Consider the following 22167-nt stretch of genomic DNA (forward strand, 5'->3'; position numbering starts at 1 on the left):
ACCTGCGGGGCCAGTAGTGTGGGCCGGGGGAAGTCCTCTCTCTGTGCTGCTTGCTGCTGGCAGAGCAAGGCATGCAGAGCAAGAGAAACACACACACATACACACACACACATATATACACACACACACATACACACTCACCAAACACACTCACCACACATACACACAGCCCTGCTCTCTCACAGAGAGAGAGAGAGAAAGAGAGAGAGAGAGAGAGAGAGAGAGGGAGAGGGGGAGAAAGAGAGCGCACAGGCAGAGACGGATAAACACGCGAAGAGAGAGGAGAGAGGAGAGAGAGAGACTATAGGAACGCGGCGGCTCGTGTGCGTGCGTGTGCGTGCGTGTGTGTGAGTGAGAGAGGGAGGGAGAAAGAGAGAGAGAGTGTATGTATGTGTGTGTGGTGGTGGTGGCGGCTGATACAAGGCGAGAGGAGCTGACTGGGGCGGAAATGGAGGGTCTCGGGCAGCAGCAGAGCACTTGGAACTGACGCTGTTATAACGCCGTCGGAACGAGAGGGAGTAAGAGGAGAGGAGAGGAGAGAGGAAGAGGAGAGGGGAGAGCGAGGAAGAAGGGGCTCGTCTGGAACCGTTGGAGGAATTCCTGAGGTGACTGACTTTATGCTTCTTTCTTTCTATGGCTGTGTGTGTGGATGTGTCAGCCTGGCCAGGCATTGAGCTATGGGAGCTGCGTGTGCGTGTGCGTGTGTGAGTGAGGGATGAGTGTTGACATGTGCTGCTGCCTCGCTCTGTACTTAAAAGAATCATGCAAGTATGCCTTGTGTGTGTGGCTGCGTGCGAGTGTGAGTGTTTGACGGTTGTTGTTTTTTCGACACACGACACAGAATTGACAGAAAGTGTGCAACTGTGCATACACACTCTCTCTCTCACACACACACACACACACACACACACACACACACACACACACACACACACACACACACACACACACACACACACACACACACACGCCAGCGCCGAGCTGACCAGTGTTGAACTGGAGTGAAGGGTTCAAAAGGAGTACATACTTTTTTAGGGAACAGCATGATCCCATTCCAGCACACACACACACACACACACACTCTTCCCTGGACTCAAGTTGAGAAAGAGAGACACATATACACAGAGAGAGAGAGAGAGAGAGAGAGAGAAAGAGAGAGAGAGAACAACACTCCCTTTTAAGAAGGCAGGGTCCATTTTTGTTTGTGTGTGTATGTATGTGTGTGTGTTCTCAGTTTGTAGACAAGTATGCAATGTGAGGTGTGTGTGTTTGTGTGTGAGGGAGAGCACAGTCATTTTGTGTTTGTGCATGTACAGGCATAAAGGAGAGTGCTGAGTGAAGGCAGCTATGATATACCATGTGCAGACATACATACAGACACAGACAGACAGACAGACAGACAGACAGACAGACAGACAGGGAAATGAAAACACCAACTGAACTGGAGTGTTTCCAGTTTCCCTTTTCTGAAGCTGCACAACAACAACAACACGTACGTCAGCGGGAGAGCTGAATAAGGACAGGTCTGCGTGCATAAGTAGCAGTTTTCTGCGCTTTCGCTGTGTGTGTTTGTGTGCGTGTGCGCGCGTGTGCAAGCACGTGAGTGCGTGCGACAGTCGGCAAACAGGTTGAGGGAGGCAGATCACATCAGACGCACAGCAACAGCGGAGACAGAGTGAAGAGAGAGAGAGACACACACACACACACACACACACACGCACACACACACACAGGCTGAGCAGCAGCACATTACATTATACACACACACACACACACACACACACACACACACACACACACACACACACACACACACACACGCACACGCACGCGCGCGCATACACACACACAAGCTCTTTGGTCAAGGGAACAGCTGGGCTGTGTGTGTGTGTGTGGGTGTGTGTCAGCCGTTGCACGTGTAGGACTGTTTGCTTTGGTATTATGTTATGCTACTGTGTGTGTGTGTGTGTGTGTGTGTGTGTGTGTGTGTGTGTGTGTGTGTGTGTGTGTGTGTGTGTGTGTGTGTGTGTGTGTGTGTGTGTGTGTGTGTGTGTGTGTGTGTGTGTGTGTGTGCGTACGTGCGTGCGGGTGTGTAAATACATGTGCGTGCATGGAGGGAATGTTCTCCCCTTGTGCATCCACCGCTGTCATCCTCGACACACTGATTGGATGACTTGTTCTCGTGTCTCTGACAGAGACGGAGGGAGAGATGGAGAGAGACGGAGAGAGAGAGACGGGGAGAGACAGAGAGAGGTGGGGGCGGGGCTGGGAGGGACAGAGAGAGCGAGGAGAGAGAGATAGAGATGGAAGGAAAGAGAGAAGAAGCAGGTCAGAGGAGGGGAAGAAAGGGAGGATTAATCCAGGAAAAGGCAAAGCAAGAAACGGAGGAGGTAAAGACAGGGAGAGAGAGTGTGTGTGTGTGAGAGCGAGAGAGAGGGAGGGAGAGAGACATAGGGGATGAGAAGAAACGGAGGGGAAAAAAGATGACGAGGCACAGGAAACGAAGGGAAAACAAGAGAAGAAACAGGGGAGAGAGGGAGGGAGGGAGGGAGGGAGGGAGTGGATAGAAGGGAAAGAGCACAGGGTGAGGTAGATGAAGTGAAAGAGTCTCTCTGACACGACAGTCTCTCTCTCTCTCTCTCTCTCCAGGAGAGCTGCCTCAGAGTGCTGCTCATTCATAATTCACCTCCATGGCGAGCTTTCATTCACATACTGACCCCCTCCACCGCCACCACTGCACCGCACACACACCCCCTCCTCCTCCTCCTCTCTACCTTCCTACCGCTGCCTCAGTGGTTCTCGACCTTTTCAGGCCACGACGACACCCAAAATAATCATATTTGAACTGGGGGACCCCCTCCCCACCCTGACGACCACTAAGAGTTTGAGGCGTTGCATTTTGTATGACACGGTTCTAGTGTGAAAATAGGAGATCTACATGCTCACAACGCCTCGCGTTGCGAGGCGTTGAAAGCATGTAGATCGGCTATTTTCACAATTTCTGTCTCTAATGTTTGACAGTTTGTTTAAATTTGTCATTTTAGAGGCGTTAAAAAGTCCTTAAATTGTCACTTTAGAAATGTGCATAAACCCTCTAAACGTAATCTTTTATGTTGGTTTGTTTACTGTTCAGTGAGAAAACAACATCGCACGTTAAGTTAATCATCTGGGGGACCCCCCAAAATAATTTGGGGACCCACAGGTTGAGAACCACTGCGCTACCTCCTCACCGCTCTTCTCTCTCTCTCTTTCTCTGTGTCTCCAAAGGACGTTGGCACCACGGGGTGCCCCCACATTCAGCCTCTGTTTTCTTTTCTTTCTATCTTTGTTTCTTTGTTGGGGTGCCCTGGAGTCCAGCGTGGCTCCGGAGTCGTCACGCTTTGTACTTTTGGTTCAGGGTCACGCAAACCAAAAATAGCAAGATATCCTCAAGCTCAAGAAAACGCATAGGACTACTAACTGCTGCGATGCGTTGTGAGGTTGTGTATATACAGTATCGTCACTGTCGGGCAAAAACCTTGTATCTCCAAGTTTCAAATGTGTACGTTTTTTTGCTAAGTAAAGCCCTGCTTCATCAGACAAGGCCGTCGCACAAAAGTAGTGAAAACAGCTGATCTACAAGCACACAATGCCTCGCGGTGCGAGGCGTTGTGTGCTTGTAGATCGGCTGTTTTCACTAGTTTAGTTCATTTTTGTTAATGATAAAAACGAACGGTTTTGGACACGCAAGGTTTCCACCCGACAACGACAATATGCTTTTTTAACTCGCTTTAATGGGAACAAAGGCTAAAGCAGTGATTCTCAAAGTGGGGTCCACTCCAGGGACCCCTCAAGGGTTCCTTGAGGGGCTTCCAAATGTTGGACCCTTACAGGTCTGTAACTCTGAGTACAAACCATGAAACCAAATGGTTTCATTTTGTGTGCGCACGCACGCACGCGCACACACAACACACACGCACGTGCGTGCGCCTCCCCTGCTATATTATGGCTCTTTGGAAGCCCAAGTGAGAGTGAATAGGCGTCAAGTGGCTTTTTGAGGCTAAACGGGGAAGTGAGTGTGGATCGGTGCGTGAATGCAGATAATTGGTATGGATGGCACTGTTTGATGGGGCTCCCTCAACAGAACAATGTGGATTAATGGATGGCTGATTTATGTAATACCACAGAGCCAATAAGCTGCTGTATTATTATTACACGAAATATTAAACACACCAGAAGAACAATACCTCCGTTGCTTTGAGCTCCGGTTAAATACATTTTTGGCTGTTCGCAAGTTTTTTGTTTCTCTGTTTGAGAATTTGTCCAGCATCTATTATTGGCCCTTTTTTCTGGTATATATATTTCTTTGCTCTTTGGAATGTGCCGGGAAATGCAATGAAGTGTTCAGAACCAGAAACGTGTCATTATCAGGTGAAGGACTTCGTAGCTGGACCTTTTCTTATTTTCTTTTTTTAAATTAATGCCCCTACTTGATCATACTACGGCATCACACAATAGTATCAAAAATGGCAGATCTACAAGCTCGAAAGCTTTTTGAGCTTGTAGATTTGCTATTTTGACAGAGACGAGATAAATGTAGTCGCAAAGATAGTCTGAACATACTGTGTGCTTCAAATAACTTTATTGACATTGTTAACCAGTTAGGTGTCTTATATCTACGCGACATCCAAGATAGTAACTATAGTAAGACGGTCCACCTCCAACCACTGCAAATGTACTAGTTTCAATTTCTGTTATTGTTCGGGTTTGACTCCCGATCCCGACGACCTTTGCTGCGTGTATCTCCGGCATCTCTCTCTCTCCCCATTTCCTGTCAGACTATCAATAAAGGCAGAAAAAGCCAATAGCTTTTAATAGCTGATATACAAGCTCACAGCTCGGCACCAAGTGACGCACTGTGAGCTTGTGGATCTGCTTTTTCTTTTAATAGCCATTACATCAACGGATAAGTGGCTAAAACGATCGTGATGTTACATGAACCACTGGTGGAGAGGGTTTTAAGTGGTCAGAATAAGTCCAGGATTGGAGCTTTATTAGTGCAGGTCAGAACAACCAACACAGTACACAATACAGAACGTACACAAGTGGCACTCGAGCACAGTGGCAGAGAAAACAAACAATTCAATTTGTACCCCCAACTGTGGTAATAAATGGTAGGGGCTTTAAGTAGTAGAAACACAGCCGGCGTAAGTGTTTTAGAAGAATAATGCCTCTCTGTATCCCCCAGGTTATAATCGTCTTCAATCGGCCTCCCACTGAACTGAAATGGACTCATTGTCCACAGCGCTCTGCACCTCCACTCAATTAGCCCCTCGCTAGCTACTTAACGCTTAGCGCCCTCCTAACGCTGGCCACATGAGCACCAGTGGTAGAAAGTAACTAAGTACATTGACTTAAGTACTGTACCTAAGTACGATATTGAGGTATTTGCACTTAACTTGAGTATTTCCAATTTACAACACTTTTACTTCTACTTCTCCACTACATCTCGGATCCAAAAAATATTGTACTTTTACTCCACTACAATTATTTGAAAACTTTAGTTACTAGTTACTTTGCATGTATACATTATAATAGGCCTATTATAAAACATACATAAAGCACTTGACCTATTTTATACCTAGCTATTTGGAAATTATTCCAAATAGCTAAATTATTTTGATAATCGCGACGCGTTGTGAGCTTGTAGATCTGCTATTTTCAAACATTTTGTACTTCTACTTTTGGTACTTTGAGTCATTTTGAGTAAACTTTTGTACTTTTACTCAGGTACATTTTGTATTCCAGTATTTCTATGTTGCAGTATTGAGAATTTTACTTAAGTAAGGAATATGAGTACTTTTTCCACTATTGCGCGCGCGCACACACACACACACACACACACACACAGCGTGTGAGCTTGTAGATCGGCTATTTTCACTACTTCTCAATTATTATTATTTGATTAAATATTACATTCTTTAAAAAATTAATGTAGGAAAAGACAATGGGATTTTTTTTCTAGTCGTGACCCATGAAAATTGGTCCGTGACACACAGATGGGTCCAGACCCGCTGCTTGGGGAAACAGCGCCGTATAGGAATCACGTCAGCTTGTATTAAAAATAGTGCTTATAAATGATGGGAGAAAAGGGTTTTATATTTACAAGCGCTGAATGATGTCATGGCTGGTTGGGATCCATGGCTGATTGTCAGTCTGTTCTAGGGATGGGACGATATGAAAATGTCATATCACGATTATTATGACAAAAGAAATTCGCGATTTACGATATTATCGTGATAATCAAAATCCATTATCTTGGGGTGGAACATTTGCCAAAAAATAGCAGATCTACAAGCTCACAACGCGTCGCATCGCGACGTGTTGTGAGCTTGTAGATCGGCTATTTTTTTGGCAAAGACATTTGATAGAGAGTAAAAAAAAAAAATGCATCCAGTACGTATATTATAAGTACCTTTTACCAATTATAGAGGGTTTAAGTGGTACCGGATATGCAGCTCGGCAAATAAAAGGTGAATTGATCCCAGTGCGTGATGGAGGACGATATCACGATAAATTAAATCTCCACCATACGATTATCGCGAGTGGTATTTTATCAGATAAACGATAATATCGCGTATCGTCCCATCCCATGTCTGCTCTCACTTGTTTTTGTTTGTTCCCTGAGCTGGTGGAGTCGAGGAAAACGTCTCAAGGTTCAGGGTTTTTTATTGTCACATGCACTCTAAATGCAACCGTGTGCAATGAATGTTCAAGCAGTGAAATGTTTGTACTTAGAGACTTTAACACAGAACCACTTTAAGCCCTATTTTATACTTTGCTGCCCGGTGGTGTCACCACAGAAATGGCCTATTTACAAGCTCACAACACCAGTAAGTCTCCCTAAATCGGGAGATAAGCGACCGTCAGGTCGCATACACAGACTTTAGAAGGCAATGGTAGCCAATCAGGAGGGAATATGGGAAATGGGACAGATCCATGTTGATGACATGACTTTAGAGATGCTGTGTACCGCTTTGCGTGACTTTAGGGAAAAATCTGTAGGAACAGTGTCTAAAAATGTGTTTTCCAAGAATCGCCCTCATGGTGGCACTAGAAGAGGGCCATGTGAAAAATGAGGGGTGGAGGTTGTGGTTTGGCAGCCAAGGAGTGTGTTGCACAGTTGGGCATGGATAGGGGCAACGGTGGCGTAGATATGAGTAGGGCAAAAGTGTGACGTGACGTGTGATGGACAGACAGACGGACTGACTGACAGCCGGTGGAGGTTTTGATAGTAACTGCGCAATAACGCATCATGTGAGCTTGTAGATCTTCTACAGTATTTGTATTTTATTTAAACTATATCTATATTCTACTTGTATGCTATCCCCCCAAAACATGTTAAAGTTAGTTAAAAATCCCACCTATGGTATCGGACACGACCAGGGTTGTTAGGGTTACTTTTAAAAAGGAATCCCCTACAGTTACAAGTTACTTTGCAAAAAAGTGTAGTCAGTAACGTAATCCGATTACCACAATTTAAAAAGTAACTACTGGTTACTTTCAGTTACTTTTGGATTACTTTTAAGCAAAACTCGATTTATTATGACTGATAACAGTATTATCATAAAATATCTAATTTTGAAGATTTGCATACTGGATAACACCACTTGTACACATACTGTAATTCACACAAAATACTGCATGTTCAGAAAATAGGTTAGATCAGGCTCTCAACCTTATTTTTTTACCAGTACCACTCAAGACAATATTTTTCTCTCCAAGTACCACCATATGATGTTAAAATACAGTAGTGTACACCTTCCCCATCCTATTCATAGGCATGCAGGCACAGTACACACAGAAGGCAAAAGTATACCTACAAACAAAATAAAGAAAAACAACTTAATAGCTTTATATGCAAATGACTGGTACTCTCTTCCTAAGCAATGGCCAAATGTTTAATGTCCATATATACTGTATACTGTACATAGAGTAGGCATATATAACAAATATGTATATTAAGGTGCTGTACTGTTAATTTCCAATTCCAAGCATTCACTTGTGACGTCGGCCGCCTTTCAATGCAAACAACCAACCTCTGTCACTGACATACTCTTGCTGAGAACGACCAGCATCCGTTCTCCCATCAAAAAAATAAAAAATAAAATCATGTTTTACTCATAACAATCCATAGCCAGCCTCGATACAAGACTGACCTATGACTGTCTTGATCCAAGGCTAAACAAGCGAAGCTTAAACCAGCGCCCACCAAGTGAGAGTTACAGACCCATGGTCCATTTGTTTCCAAACTAGCATTTAGCTGGGGGTGCATTTAAATTGTGTACACTCTACAGACCCATAAGGGTCCATTTGGTTCCTAACTATCAATTAGCTGGGGACTCCCTGGGCTGGAACTCCCTCAAGGACCCATGTAGGTCCCCGGACCCCACTTTGAGAACCAATGGCTTAAACAAGCCACCTTTAGCCTGAAGCTAACACTAGCCAGATGCTATGGGAAACTTTATAAGGACAGCCTTTCGCTTACCGTTGTAGAAACAGCATGTGTAAGCCTTCATCGATCATATCAGTATCTCCTTCTGTCTTGTGTGCAGTTTTCCTTTCAGATGGATTGTTGTAAATATTCCATAAATCGTCCCTGAACCTATTTGTTAGTGTTAAACTTATCAGTGCTGCCATTGTAATTAAAGGCAGAAACAGCGTTCCAAAATAAGATTATTAGCTTTTATTTCCCAACAGAAAACGAATAAATGCCCAGTGTTTTCAACCAACCTCTCCACGTAACGCTCAGAGTAAAAACAACAACAACGTGTTACAATGGACCCGGTATCCCAGCCAATCACAGAGAGGGATACGTCAAATAGTAGTCATTGATTGGCTGAGAGACGTTCCGGGTGGAAATGGTGTCAGCAGACCTACAAATTCACAATGCGTCGCGGTTAGACACGTTGTGAGCTTGTATATCTGCTATTTTCGATGCGCACCACCGTCTTACGACTGAACATAGCATAACATGCTGCTGTTCCCTGAAGCGATGCTGTGACAATGTGTACTGGTATTTCTACTTGAGTATTTTATTGTTTGATGTTTTTATAATTTATTTGTAAAATTCATGAGGGGAGGGGGAGAATGGAATCCACCATGTAACCCCCGTCATTCACCTCCGTTACTGTAATCCAGATTACACATTTTAAAATGTAACCTAGGACTTTACAAGTTACACGTTTTTTGTAATCTGATTACGTAACGGCGTTACATGTAATCCGTTACTTAACAACCCTGGACACGACACACACGCATATCTCCTTGTATGGGCCGTTCTGTCCGTGACATCAGCTTTGGTGTTGTCGGTCTCTGCGTACTTTCTATGGCGTTCTCGCGTGACGTTAAACTCGTACTACGGACATATATGGACATATAGGGAGCGACCTGCACACAAAGCCAGACGTAGGAGCCGCTCAAGAAAATACAATGTATTTGTGAGTTTGTGTGTCTTTGTACGTTTGTATCGTCTCTGTGTGTGTATATCTGTGTGCATAATATGCCTGAACATGGTAGACGTTGTTGACCTGTACGTTTAATAATAATAATGATGATAATGATGATACATCTACTTACTGTAAGGACATCCAAGGACACCTTGTGTGTGTATATATATAGGTGTGTTTTTGTGTGTGCATGTGTGCACATATATCATATTCAGGAATGTCCTAGTTTGTACCTTTGCCAGATGGAGTGTTACTTTTCTTAGGCAGAAATCTCAGTTTACAGACAAGTATGTTATGTGAACATGTGAAGTATGTTATGTGAACATGTGCGACTGTGCGCACGCGCGCGTGTGTGTGTGCGTGCATGCGTGTGTGTGTGCGTGTGTGGCCGTAGAGGCATTCACACAATGACGCTGCCCTGGTTGCTTAGCAACACAGGAACGTGGGTGGAAGGATTTCCTGTCCTTAGGAAGCTTTGTGGGGGGAGAGCGAGAGAATGTGTGTGTGAGTGCGCTCTTTTGCGCGTGCGTGCGCTCTCTTGCGTGTGCGTGCGTGTGTGTGCACGTGCGCTCCTGTCTGTCTGTATGTCAGTCTGTACGTACTGTATATGTTTGTCTTTGTGTGTGTGTGTGTGTGTGTGTGTGTGTGTGTGTGTGTGTGTGTGTGTGTGTGTGTGTGTGTGTGTGTGTGTGTGTGTGTGTGTGTGTGTGTGTGTGTGTGTGTGTGTGTGTGTGTGTGTGTGTGTGTGTGTGTGTGTGTGTGTGTGTGTGTGTGTGTGTGTGTGTGTGTGTGTGTGTTTTATGTGCTCTTGGCCTCTAGTAAAAGCACTGCAGAAAAGTCATTGAAGACACACATGATCTCAGCAACAACACGGCCGAAAAGGTCCGTTAGCTGGCTGAGTTTGAGTTGTGTTGCGTAACTCTTCTTCTTCTGTTCAGTGGTCTTTCTTTCTTTCTTTCTTTCTTTCTTTCTTTCTTTCTTTCTTTCAAACACTCTAATCCAGTGGTTCTCAAAGTGAATTCCAGGGACTCTGTGGGTTCCTTTATGGGAGTCTAAATTGACCCATACATGTATGTAACTCTGACAGTGGAACAATGGAACCAAATGGACCCTCACGGGTCCATTTGGTTCCATTTGTACGCTGTCAGAGTTAAGGGGAAACCTTGACATTTTAAAGTTTGAGAAACACTGCTCTAAACTGTATACTGGCTTCCAATGCATAGGCCAGGCTGTGTGTCATCTACTTGTTTCCCTGTCTGTCTGTCTGCTGTCTGTAATGATGTCATAAGCATACCTCATTCTCTACATCTCCTCTCACACATGAGATTGCAGTTACCATATGTCTGCTCTGGCACCTAAGCGCACACACACACACACACACACACACACACACACACACACACACACACACACACACACACACACACACATACACATACACACACACACACCCGTGTCCACGGGCACTGGGCCTCATTATTACGTAATTGACTTTGGGTGAATGGGATGACGTCAGCCGGCCGCTGTTGGCTCTCTGGCTAGATACAGTGATGTCATGACAGGATGCAGCCAAACATATGATGATGGTGTGTGTGTGTGCGTGTGTGTGTGTGTGCGTGCGTGCGTGCGTGCGTGCGTGTGAATCTGTATGGTAGAGTATGTTAATACGCTCCTACATCTGGCTCTGTCTGTATGTACAGTATGTGTGTCCCACACTTGGCTCATTGGCCTCACTTCACACTGGGTGTGATTGTCTTTTATATATTTTAACTGGGGACCCCCCCACCCTGACGAACGCTAAGAGTTGAGGCTTAACATTTTGTATAACACAGTTCTATTGTGAAAATAGCAGATCTACATGCTCACACCACAACTATTTTCACAGTTTCTGCCTCTAATATTTGACAATTTGGCCAATGTTTAATTTGTCATTTTAGAGGTATTAAAAAGTCCTTAATTGTCTCTTTAGAAATGTTCAGATACCCTCTATACACTTAAACTTTATGTTGGTTTGTTTACTGTTGAGTGAGAAAACAATGTTGCACATTAAGTTAATCATCTGGGGGACCCCCGCCCCCCAAATCATTGGGGGACCCCCAGGTTGAGAACCACTGCTCTAGTCTGTTACAGTGTTACAGTCACCACTAGCTGCCTTATGGTTTGTTCTTGTGTTGTACTTGGCATCATTACTCACTCTCTCACACTCACTGAACAGAATAGACAGTGTTGCGTTGTCTTTTCTGAAATGGATACCGCCCTGTGTCTCGTACCCTGGTAATCCTATCGCTCTGTCGCTCAGCTATTTCCCCTCCGTCTGCGAATGTTTGACCTCTGTAGAATCTGCTCGGAGGTCCAGAAACAAAATGACTGATGGGGGAGGAAAAAAGAAAATACCAAAAAATAACTGGGTGAGACTGGGAGGTGGGTTGAGTGGACGGCCCCGGCTGTATCCACGCAAACATTATGCCTGTCCCTATTTTAGATGGAGAATCTCTCTCTCACACACACGCACACACACACTCACACACACACACACACACACACACACACACACACACACACACACACACACACACACACACACACACACACACACACACACACACACACACACACACACACACACACACACACGCACACACACAGTGGTGGCTCGTGGCTGGTGGGGACTGACGTAAGATTCAGCATTTAGCTTCCCTCCATGCACTGTAAAAGAGAGTGTTGATTTAACTCTGTGTAGTGCAAAGATTCACTCGCATCCGGCTTTGCATGTATATTCATCTTTGGAGTTAAATGGACACTTTTTACAGAATGTATTCAACAAAATGTCTGTTTTTAGTCCTGTGTTTAGGCTATGGTTTTCTGAAGCTGGGGAAAATGAGAGTTGGATTTGTGTTGGTTTGTGTGTGCTGAGCAAAATATGTTGTTCCAGAAAGAAAGATTTGAGTTACAAATGTTCACTTAAAAAAAAAGATATATTCAAAGATTTGCATGATTTTTCAAAAATAGCAGCTCTGCAAACTCGCAGCCCAGCACTCGGTGCTGCGCTGTGAGCTTGTATATCTGCTATAATTTTGTAATAGACAAAGCATAAAATAATGGTTAAAGTGGGTTAAAATCTAGAGTGACACAGATGCATTCAAGGTGTAAATGGTGTTAAGAATGTTCAAAAATAATAAAAATAGCTGATCTACAAGCTTGCGGCACGTTTGCGGCACTATTTCCTGCATAATGTGTACTTTTGAATACTTGAGTATTTACTTGAGTATGTGCTTTGTCCACCACTGGTTGTTATGTTCCATTCTGTTGTGTTCTCTTCTGTCCTGTGTCCATTTATATACAGTACACTCCCATAGTTAAATTAACCCTCAAGGTTCTTCTATACATGGCTCACAGAGCCGGCTGACCGTTTTAAGTAAGTAACGCACGCACGCACGCACGCACGCACACACACACACACACACACAAGACTATGCAAACAAACAGATATTCATACAGTATCTTCACTGTCGGGCAGAAACCTCGTATCTCCAAGTTTGACATTGGTACGTTTTCTCGGAAATTGAATTCCTGTTTCATCATAGAAGACTGTCGCACAAAACTAATGAAAATAGCCGATCTATATAAGCACTATTTGCACTATTTTCAGTCTTTTTAAAATAATAACAAAAAAAGGAAGGTTTTTGGACATACCATGCAGGTTTCCACCCGACAAGGACAATATACTCAGACACGTCGTATACACACACTCGAACATACTGTATACACCCGCCTACAAAAGAACACTCACGTGCACCCGCGTACGCACGCACAAACACACAGTCACACTCTCTGCCCTGCTCTTCTCAGTTTTCTCTCTCGTCTTCTCTCCATTTCTGCCCTTCCCTTTTGTCCTCTTGCCTTTCCAACTTTCCATTGTCTACTTCCCACTCTCTCTCTCTCTCTCTTTCTCTCTCTCTCTCTCTCTCTCTCCAACCTCAAAAACCATGGAGATCTCACACCATTCTCGCTTAACCCTTGATCAACTGCGCTAACGGATGCTGTACGTGCGCGCCACACACACAGACAGACACGTGCACAACATGCAGATTTAGCTATGAATACTGAATCAAGTGATTAGTTTGAGCTTGGCCTCGCATGGGGCCAAACCACAAAGCAATCCAACTACCAATCACTAACCCACACAACACAACAGCTTAACGCCGAGAGCACACATACGCACGCTCTCTCTCTCTCTCTCTCTCTCTCTCTCTCTCTCTCTCTCTCTCTCTCTCTCTCTCTCTGTCCCTTTGTCCTTCTGTGTAACTACTCTATCACTACCTGCTACTTCTCTCTCCTTATACTTACTGTCCCCATATGTCTGTCTCTCTGCTTAATCTCGCTTTGTGTCTCTCTTTACTATCCGTCTCTCTTTCTGTCTCTTTCAAGAATCCAGAACTTGCATGTGTCACCACCACTCACACAGGTACAGATACACAGTCCACAAACTAGAGGGAACCATCAACATACAGTAACAATAACGATAATATAAGCTTAGATAAGAAGTCTCTCTCTCTCTCTCTCTCTCTCTCTCTCTCTCTCTACTTCTACTTCTCTCCCTTTAAGACAGATTTATACAAGGTGCCTTAATACATACATTTGTGTTGTGAGCTTGTAGATCTGCTATTTATTGAGCATGGTGCCGACACACAACTAAGTATAACTGAGGCTCTAACTCTCTCTCTCTCTCTTTACGCTCTCACCGTCTCTCTCTCCTTCTCTCCCCTTCTCTCCCCTGTATGTCTCTTCTCTCTGTCTTTCTGTGTCTGTCTGTCTGTCTCTCTCTCTCTGTCTGTCTCTCTCTCTGTCTCTCTCTGTGTCTCTCTCTCTCTCTCTCTCTCTCTCTGTCTCTCTCTCTCTGTCTCTCTCTCTCTGTCTCTCTGTCTGTCTGTCTCTCTGTCTGTCTCTCTGTCTCCTTCCCCCTGTCCTCCCAGTAGTCTCATGGTCTTAGTCAGCGTCTGCGTGGGCCTGTTCCCTGGCAGCACGAGGGGAAAAAATACCTTCTCATATGATGCAAACACCATAGCCCCTGAGTGTGCGTGCATGTGTTTTTGTGTGTGTTTGCATGGGTGCGTGCTCGCGTGCTCTTGTGTTTGTGTGAACATGCATGCGTGTGTGTGTGAGTGTACATGCGTGACAGAGAGACTTTGGATAGGATCCTGTCAGTATGTGCGGTTTATGAGTCCTTTGAGAGTAGTCTGTACTGTAGAACTGTACTATGACATTGTCCAGGTCCCTGTAATGCTGCGAGACCTGGCTGCTGTAATACTGGAAGACCTTTCTCTGATTGATTGAATACTTTATTTGCAGATCACATAGGAATTGTATAAGCACAGTTGTATAAGTTTTGTATTGTATAAGTACAGTTCAGATTCAGAGGTCTACTAGTAGGATTTAAACACAAGCAAGCACTATGGCTTGTTTACATTGGGGTCCTTTGAACTCATTTCATTGAGACATGACAATGACAGACACAGAAATAATACTGGGCAAAACATCAGATCATATACTAGGCTGTTTTCATACACGTCTCTGTAATGCTGGTAATCGTTCATTAGATCATTGGTTCTCCGGGGGTCCTTGAGGGAGTTCCAGGGGGTCCCCCAGCTAAATGATAGTTAGGAACCAAATGGACCCTTATTGGTACAGTATGTAACTCAGAGGGTGTACAAATGAAACCAAATGGTTCCATTTGTACACTCTGAGTTTTTATCTTTATCTTGCCCTGTGGGAATGACCCTTAATGCATATCAAACTAGGGGTCCTTGAAATTAAAATGGTTGAGAATCTGTAATAATCTTCTCCGCCGGGAGTCCCTGGCATATCTTTTGAAATGGGGGTCAATTTGGGGGTCCTTGACATGAAAAGTTTTGAGAGCCACTGCATTAAATCGCTGCCCTACAAGAAAAAACGTTGCATGCTGAACAACCAATACAGTTTTATGTCGTCGCTGTCAGGTGGAAACCTTGTATGTCCCAGACTGTCACACTATAGCTCAAATAGATGATCTTGTTGAAATATGGAGAACGGAGAACATTTCTCTCTGTCAGTAACAATATACACTTTGTACAAAACACGACACAGTGCTTAACCACAAGAAGCCTTGCATCCCCATTCTAAGCATGTCACAATAGGAAACTTTTGGAAGATTGCCTATACCAGGGGTCTTCAACAGGGGGTCCGGTACCCCTAGGGGGTCCGCAGAGTTACTTAAGGGGGTCCTCCAGAACTTTGTGTGATAGAAACTTGTTTTTTTTTCTCCCCTTTTCATATTAACCACTTGAACCCTAGCTTCCATATTCTGAGAACTTTAGCCAAAAATAGCAGATCTACAAGCTCACAATGCCTCGCAGCGCGAGGCGTTGTGAGCTTGTAGATCCGCTATTTTTGGCAAAGAGCTTTGGAGGGGGAAAAGAGCAGACTAAGTACAGTGAAAGGTCAAGTTTATTTAGTATTGAGTATTGACGATGAAACTATATGGAATCTATGAAAAGGTTATGGGGGTCCCTGCTTAATCTGATTCTCTCTCTCTCAACTAAGGGGTCCTTGGCCTGAAAACGTTGAAGACCCCTGGCCTATACCATTCGTCATTCGGCCAAAACAGCAGATCGACTATATTTGGCAGAACAAAGTATATAGTTGCTATCGAGCAGAAACCTCTTATCTCCATATTTAAAACATTTTCTCCGAACATTAACGCCCTACCTGATCACACTACAGCTTCACGCAAAAGTATCAAAAGTAGCTTTGTGAGCTTGTTGCATCTGCTACTTTTGATACTTTTGAATTTGAATCCTGAAAAAAGTAACAGTTTTTGGACATGTACGGTTTCCACCCTTACAGAGAGGATAAGTGGTTATAAAGCCGTATCTCGCTGCACCAGGAGGATTTAAATCCACCTTGAAGAAGATGTGGGCAAACATTACAGTAGAGGTCTGAAACAGAGAGTCAAATATTTAAACAACTTGAGGTGCGTTTGATTCATATTCCCAGACGTTTATACAGGCTCAAAAGCAGTCACATCGTTTACCAGATAAGATAAATTAACCGCTTCTCTTGCTTTTCTTCCCCCCCTCCATTTTCATGCGTTACAAGACATAATTCACATTATTCAGTAGCTACGTTTGCTGCCCCAAATCTCGCTCCCATCTTTCTGGTAGAAGAATCAAGGCAATATCTTGACATTTAAACAAACAAAAACATTGTTAAAGGTCAATTAGCTGGAGGCTAACGCGCTAGCCGCAGCTATATTTCCTCTCGTCAAGGAACAGTGCAAGGAGGTTTTAATTTGGTGAACCGAAATGTCAACACTTCCACAATTACAGGAAAAGAAAACAATCCTGGTGACTCAAGTATTTCGTACACAGACACACGTGTGTTAAATCCGTCTCATGACCTTACTGTGTGTCACATGTCACTTAAACCCTATATCTGTAGTGCTTCATTGACCAGAATCCCCCTGGGGTCTGTAGGCTACCAGGCCCCCCATCCCTTTCTCACTCTGCACCAAACTTCTTTGTCGAAAATAGCTGATCTACATGTACTGTACAAGCTCTACAAACTGTACAGCATCTTTTGTTCGTCTATTGTAGATCTGCGTGGTTACATTTACAGGTCTGTTTGGTCCCATTTGTGATCAGGGATGGGATGATATGAAAATGTCATATCACGATTAGGGATGGTCCGATCAGGTTTTTTGGAACCGATCAGCGAGCACCGATCACAAAAGTTTGATCACCCGATACCAATCAATCACCGATCCGATCAAGTTATTATTTATATTTTCTAAATGTTAATGTTTTAACTTCAATTCATTCATTCACTCATGAATTCATTTATATATTTGCCTTATAGTTATTTACCAGCATTACTATGTATTTATTATCATAGCAGTAACTAATTATTCCTTCAGCACTGTGGAAATCAATACCCCAAAATGGCATACTGTGGGGCATACTGAAAGGCTGGTTGATAGGATGCACCGATCCGATCGGATCGGTGAATTTACCTTTTGATCTAAACCACCGTTTATCGCCGATCACGCTTTGATCGGCCCGATCCGATCCATTGCCGATTGATCGGTAACATCGCTAATCACGATTATTGTGACAAAAGAAATCGCGATTTATGATATTATCGCGATAATCAAAATCCATTATCCTAAAAAATAGCAGATCTACAAGCTCACAACGCGTCGCATTGCGACACGTTGTGAGCTTGTAGATCGGCTATTTTTTTGGCAAAGACATTTGATAGAAAATTAAAAAAAAAGACTATATCAAGCACGTATATTATAAGTAACTTTTTACCAATTATAGGGGGTTTATGTGGTACCGGATATGCAGCTCGGCAAATAAAAGGTGAATTGATCCCAGTGCATGACGGAGGACGATATCACGATAAATGAAATCTCCACGATACGATTATCACGAGTGTTTTTTAATCACGATAAACGATAATATCGCTTATCGTCCCATCCCCATTTGCGATTCTGTTTGTAGAACATATGCTGTATTGCACACTGTAAAGCTATGGTGGGGAGGGGGGAGGATATTATTGCTGTTCCGAATAATGGGTTCAATAGCCTGCATTGTGCTGTAACTTTTCTTTCATCCAGCTTGGAAGACCTTGCACTTGATTCCCTTAAAAAATAGAGATATCAACTGTCACTATTTTGGCTAGCATATGGTGGATGTCTAGTTGTCAGAACAGAGCAGAGGAAAAGAGATGACACAGACAGTAAAAGTCCCTCTGTGCTAATTCAGCCTTACTCTGAGGGTCAATTTAAAAAAGGATTTCACTGTGTAGGCACACTAAAGGCACATTAAAGTGTCCCTTTAATCCAGGGGTCTTCAACGTTTTCAGGCCAAGTACCCCTTAGTTGAGAGAGAGACGAAGCAGGGACCCCCACAACCTTTTCAGAGATTCCATATAGTTTCATTGTTTTACAGCACAATCATCAATGTATTTTGGATTCATGTCAATTTCAGATATTTAACCACTTGAACCGTCAATACTTAATTAACTTGACCTTTCACTCTATACTTAGTCTGCTCTTTTTCCCCTCTACACCAAAGCTCTTTGCCGTAAATAGCCGATCTACAAGTTGTAGATCTGCTATTTTTGGCTAAAGTTCTCTGAATATATTATGGACGCTAGGGTTCAAGTGGTTCATATAAAAATAGAGAGAAGTTTCTATCACACAAAGATTTGGAGGGACCACCTGAAGTAACTCCTCAGACCCCCTAGGGGTCCCGGACCCCCTGTTGACGACCCATGCTGTAAACTGTCAAAGTGTCCATTTAATCAGTTTCTAATTTAGACCGCTGGCTGCGCGCGCGGGCACACATGTACGCACACACGCACACTCACACACATACAAACAAGGCAACCTTTTCGTAAATAGTATGTGTAATGCGCTTGTTGCCGGGCAACTTTCCCCATGCACCATTCCCCCAGCTGTGACCTTCTGACCCGTGCCAAGTTGTGGTGTCACCGTTCCTGGGTGGTGACAGTGGCGCGTGTCACCCGAGTACACGGAGCTAAGTCCTTAGACTGCACTATAGCAACATGGGAACAGCTGTGATTCCCCCCAGCCAATAGGCTGGTTGGTGTGTGATGGTGTGCTGCTGGAAAAAGAAAATACTTACGCATTATTTTGTGCTTTAACTATTGAAAAATAGCAGATGTACAAGCTCGCAAGATGTAGATCTGCTATTTTTGAAAAATCTTGATTTTTTTAAAAAGTCTATGTTTCTATCTCGGTGGTGCTCAAACTTTTTCATGTGAAGGATCCCCCAAAATGATATGTATTTGGCCACGGACCCCCATCTCAAAATATTTAGTTCCAGGGACCCTCCCAGAAGCAACAGTTTAGTTACAAAAGCTTGCTTAAAAAATACATATATTCAACAAAAGATTCCAAATAATTGTAGTTGAGTAAAAGTATAATATTTGCCTCTAGTAGGCCTCTATAGTAGGTGACGATGTAGTGGAGTAGAAGTAACAGTACTGGAAATTGGAAATACTCCAGTAAAGTAAAAGTAGCTCACAATTGTACTTAAAGGTGATACACCATGAAATTTCACTTTTCCTATTTTAAAACCTTTTTTTGGGGTCCCACTAGCACCTTCTATCCTCACAAAGTTCCATTTCTGACCGTTGTGTCTTTCTCTGGTTTTGAGAAGGCGAAGGTTAAAAGTATCCCACGGGTTTTCAAAACAGGCTATCCAGATTTGCTGCCGATTGTGACGTCATCTGCCGATTGTGACGTCATCACAAAAAATAAAAATAATCTAAAACATTTTTTGGGGGGGTCGGCGCAGTTCAGGCCAAAGGTGGTACTGCAGCTGAAATGCTCTGAGAGCCATTCAAAAATGAGAGAGGCTCTCTATTCAGGAGTGGTAATTTAGCCTCAAACCTTTTGAAAAACGTTTTTTGGGACATAAACAATATGACATAAATACTTTTTAAATGCATGGTGTATCACCTTTAAGTAAATTCCTTGAGTAAATGTACTGTGTTGTGTGTGTGCGTGCACATGAGAGTGCCCATGCTCGCAGTCAGCCTTGGTCTACCAAACACACGGCGGCGGTGAGAGGTCACGTGCAGCGAGTGGACCAACAATATCCACCGGGCTCAGCGCTAAGTCCTCTTTGTGGAGACGTCTGGGAATAAAGACAGGGTTCATAACATCCCTGCACACGCTGAGGAGTCTAAAGGTACAAACGGAACCGACTGTAAAGCGTCTGTATTTTACAGCCTCTCTCTAGGTTCATTGATGTAAAATGCTGCTTTTCAGCCCCCCCCCCCCCCCCTCCCCACACACACACACACACACACACACACACACACACACACACACACACACACACACTCTGTTCAACAGGCTCATTCATGCTTCTCTTGCCTGCGAAACACTCCTTCACTTTGCTTAATGGCAAAAGCCTCTACTGTGTGTGTGTGTGTGTGTGTGTGTGTGTGTGTGTGTGTGTGTGTGTGTGTGTGTGTGTGTGTGTGTGTGTGTGTGTGTGTGTGTGTGTGTGTGTGTGTGTGTGTGTGTGTGTGTGTGTGTGTGTGTGTGTGTGTGTGTGTGTGTGTGTGTGTGTGTGTGACCTGTGCGTACAGTATTACCTGTGTGCGTGTGAGAGAGGGAGAGAGAGAGAGAGAGGAGCGTCCTTGGTGCGTCCGACCCGCTTGCTCCCCCGCTGTGCCGTCTGTCAAAATGGTCCGGCGAGGGGGGTACTTGGGTGGGGGGGGCGGGCCCTTTTTGGTGCTAAAGCGAGCCAATGACACGGAGAGCAGTTAATGACATAGGTTAGCGCCGGGCAGGGGGGGACTGGCCGGTCCCTCGAGGTGATTCGTTAGAGAGGGATGAGCTCTCGTTGTGATGATTAAGTGTTATATGAAGGGCTATCAGACGAGACACCCTTAACGAGAGAGAGACATGGAGAGAGAGAGAGGGAATAAGGGGACTAGAAGACAAGAGAGCAACGAGGAGGAGAGTGAGGGGGTAGAAGTGGTTTAGGGAAGATAACGTCACTGTCGGGCAGAAACCTCGTATCTCCAAGTTTCAAGTTTGTACGTTGTTTCACCAAGTAAAGCCCTGCTTCATCACACAAGGCCGTCGCACAAAAGTAGTGAAAACAGCTGATCTACAAGCACACAACGCCTCGCGGTGCGAGGGGTTGTGTGCTTGTAGATCTGCTGTTTTCACTAGTTTAGTTCATTTTTAAAATGATAAATACAAAACGAACGGTCTTGGACATACAAGGTTCCCGCCCAACAACGACAATAAGAAGATCGCGAGGAAGAGGAGATGAGGAGACTCGAAGCGAACGAGAGGGAGGAGGAGGAGAGAGATTCACCGTTCGGTATTGTTTTCGCGTCTCATTAAACAGGTACACAAGAGAGAGAGGGAGAGTGAAAATTCCTGGTTGTCGTCGGCTCCTCGACATTATACATCGACAAGAAAGACACGAGGCCCCCGAAAACAAACAATAGAAACAGTTCAGAAATAGTACTGAAAAGTACAGTGCAATAACACAATGCAAGGTGCCTTTTGTTTAGGTGGGAGCTTTGTGCACGGGTCCTAGCTAGCTCTCTAAGCATTATGTATATGTATGTATGAGATTTATGAGGGAGAGAGAGAGAGAGAGACAGAGAGAGAGAGAGAGAGAGAGAGAGAGAGAGAGAGAGAGAGAGAGAGAGAGAGAGAGAAAGAAAGAATGGGGTTGAATATTCAGCAGCTGCATACAGACTTGCTGACTATGGGGGTTCATGCTCTGAATGTACCAGGAGAAAGACAGCCTGCACCCAAAGAGACATGTACAACTTGTGTTGTGTGTGTGTGTGTGTGCCCGTGCGCCCTGCGTGTGTGTGTGTGTGTGTTTAGTAGTATGCACAACCAAAAAAGTGGAGTGTTCAGCCCGGACAACTCACCAATTGAATTTAAATTTTTTAATGAATATGAAATGAGCAATACGTTTATTTGGTTTGGCGGTGAGCGGATGTGTGCTGCTCTTAGGTGTGCTTTTGTGCACCGAAACGTATCAAGAACAGGGAAGGGGAGCGCACTGGAAATCTCCTCTGTACCAGATCTGAAGCCCCCCCCCCATAGTCGCCTACATAAAGCAGATGG

The 22167-nt window shown here is 44.2% G+C and overlaps 1 protein-coding gene across 1 annotated transcript in view; it reads left to right on the top strand.

Annotated features, from left to right (window-relative positions):
- Positions 1-370: 370 nt before the first annotated feature.
- The window catches only part of ches1 (checkpoint suppressor 1), a gene marked incomplete at its 3' end in the record, with an annotated part of 119886 nt that continues 98089 nt past the window's right edge, over positions 371-22167 (top strand). The window contains exon 1 of the mRNA XM_080745315.1: positions 371-605. The remainder of the gene's footprint in view (positions 606-22167) is intronic.

Source organism: Nannobrachium achirus (genome assembly GCF_963921795.1).
Source record: "Nannobrachium achirus genome assembly, chromosome: 16".
Lineage (NCBI taxonomy): Eukaryota > Metazoa > Chordata > Actinopteri > Myctophiformes > Myctophidae > Nannobrachium > Nannobrachium achirus.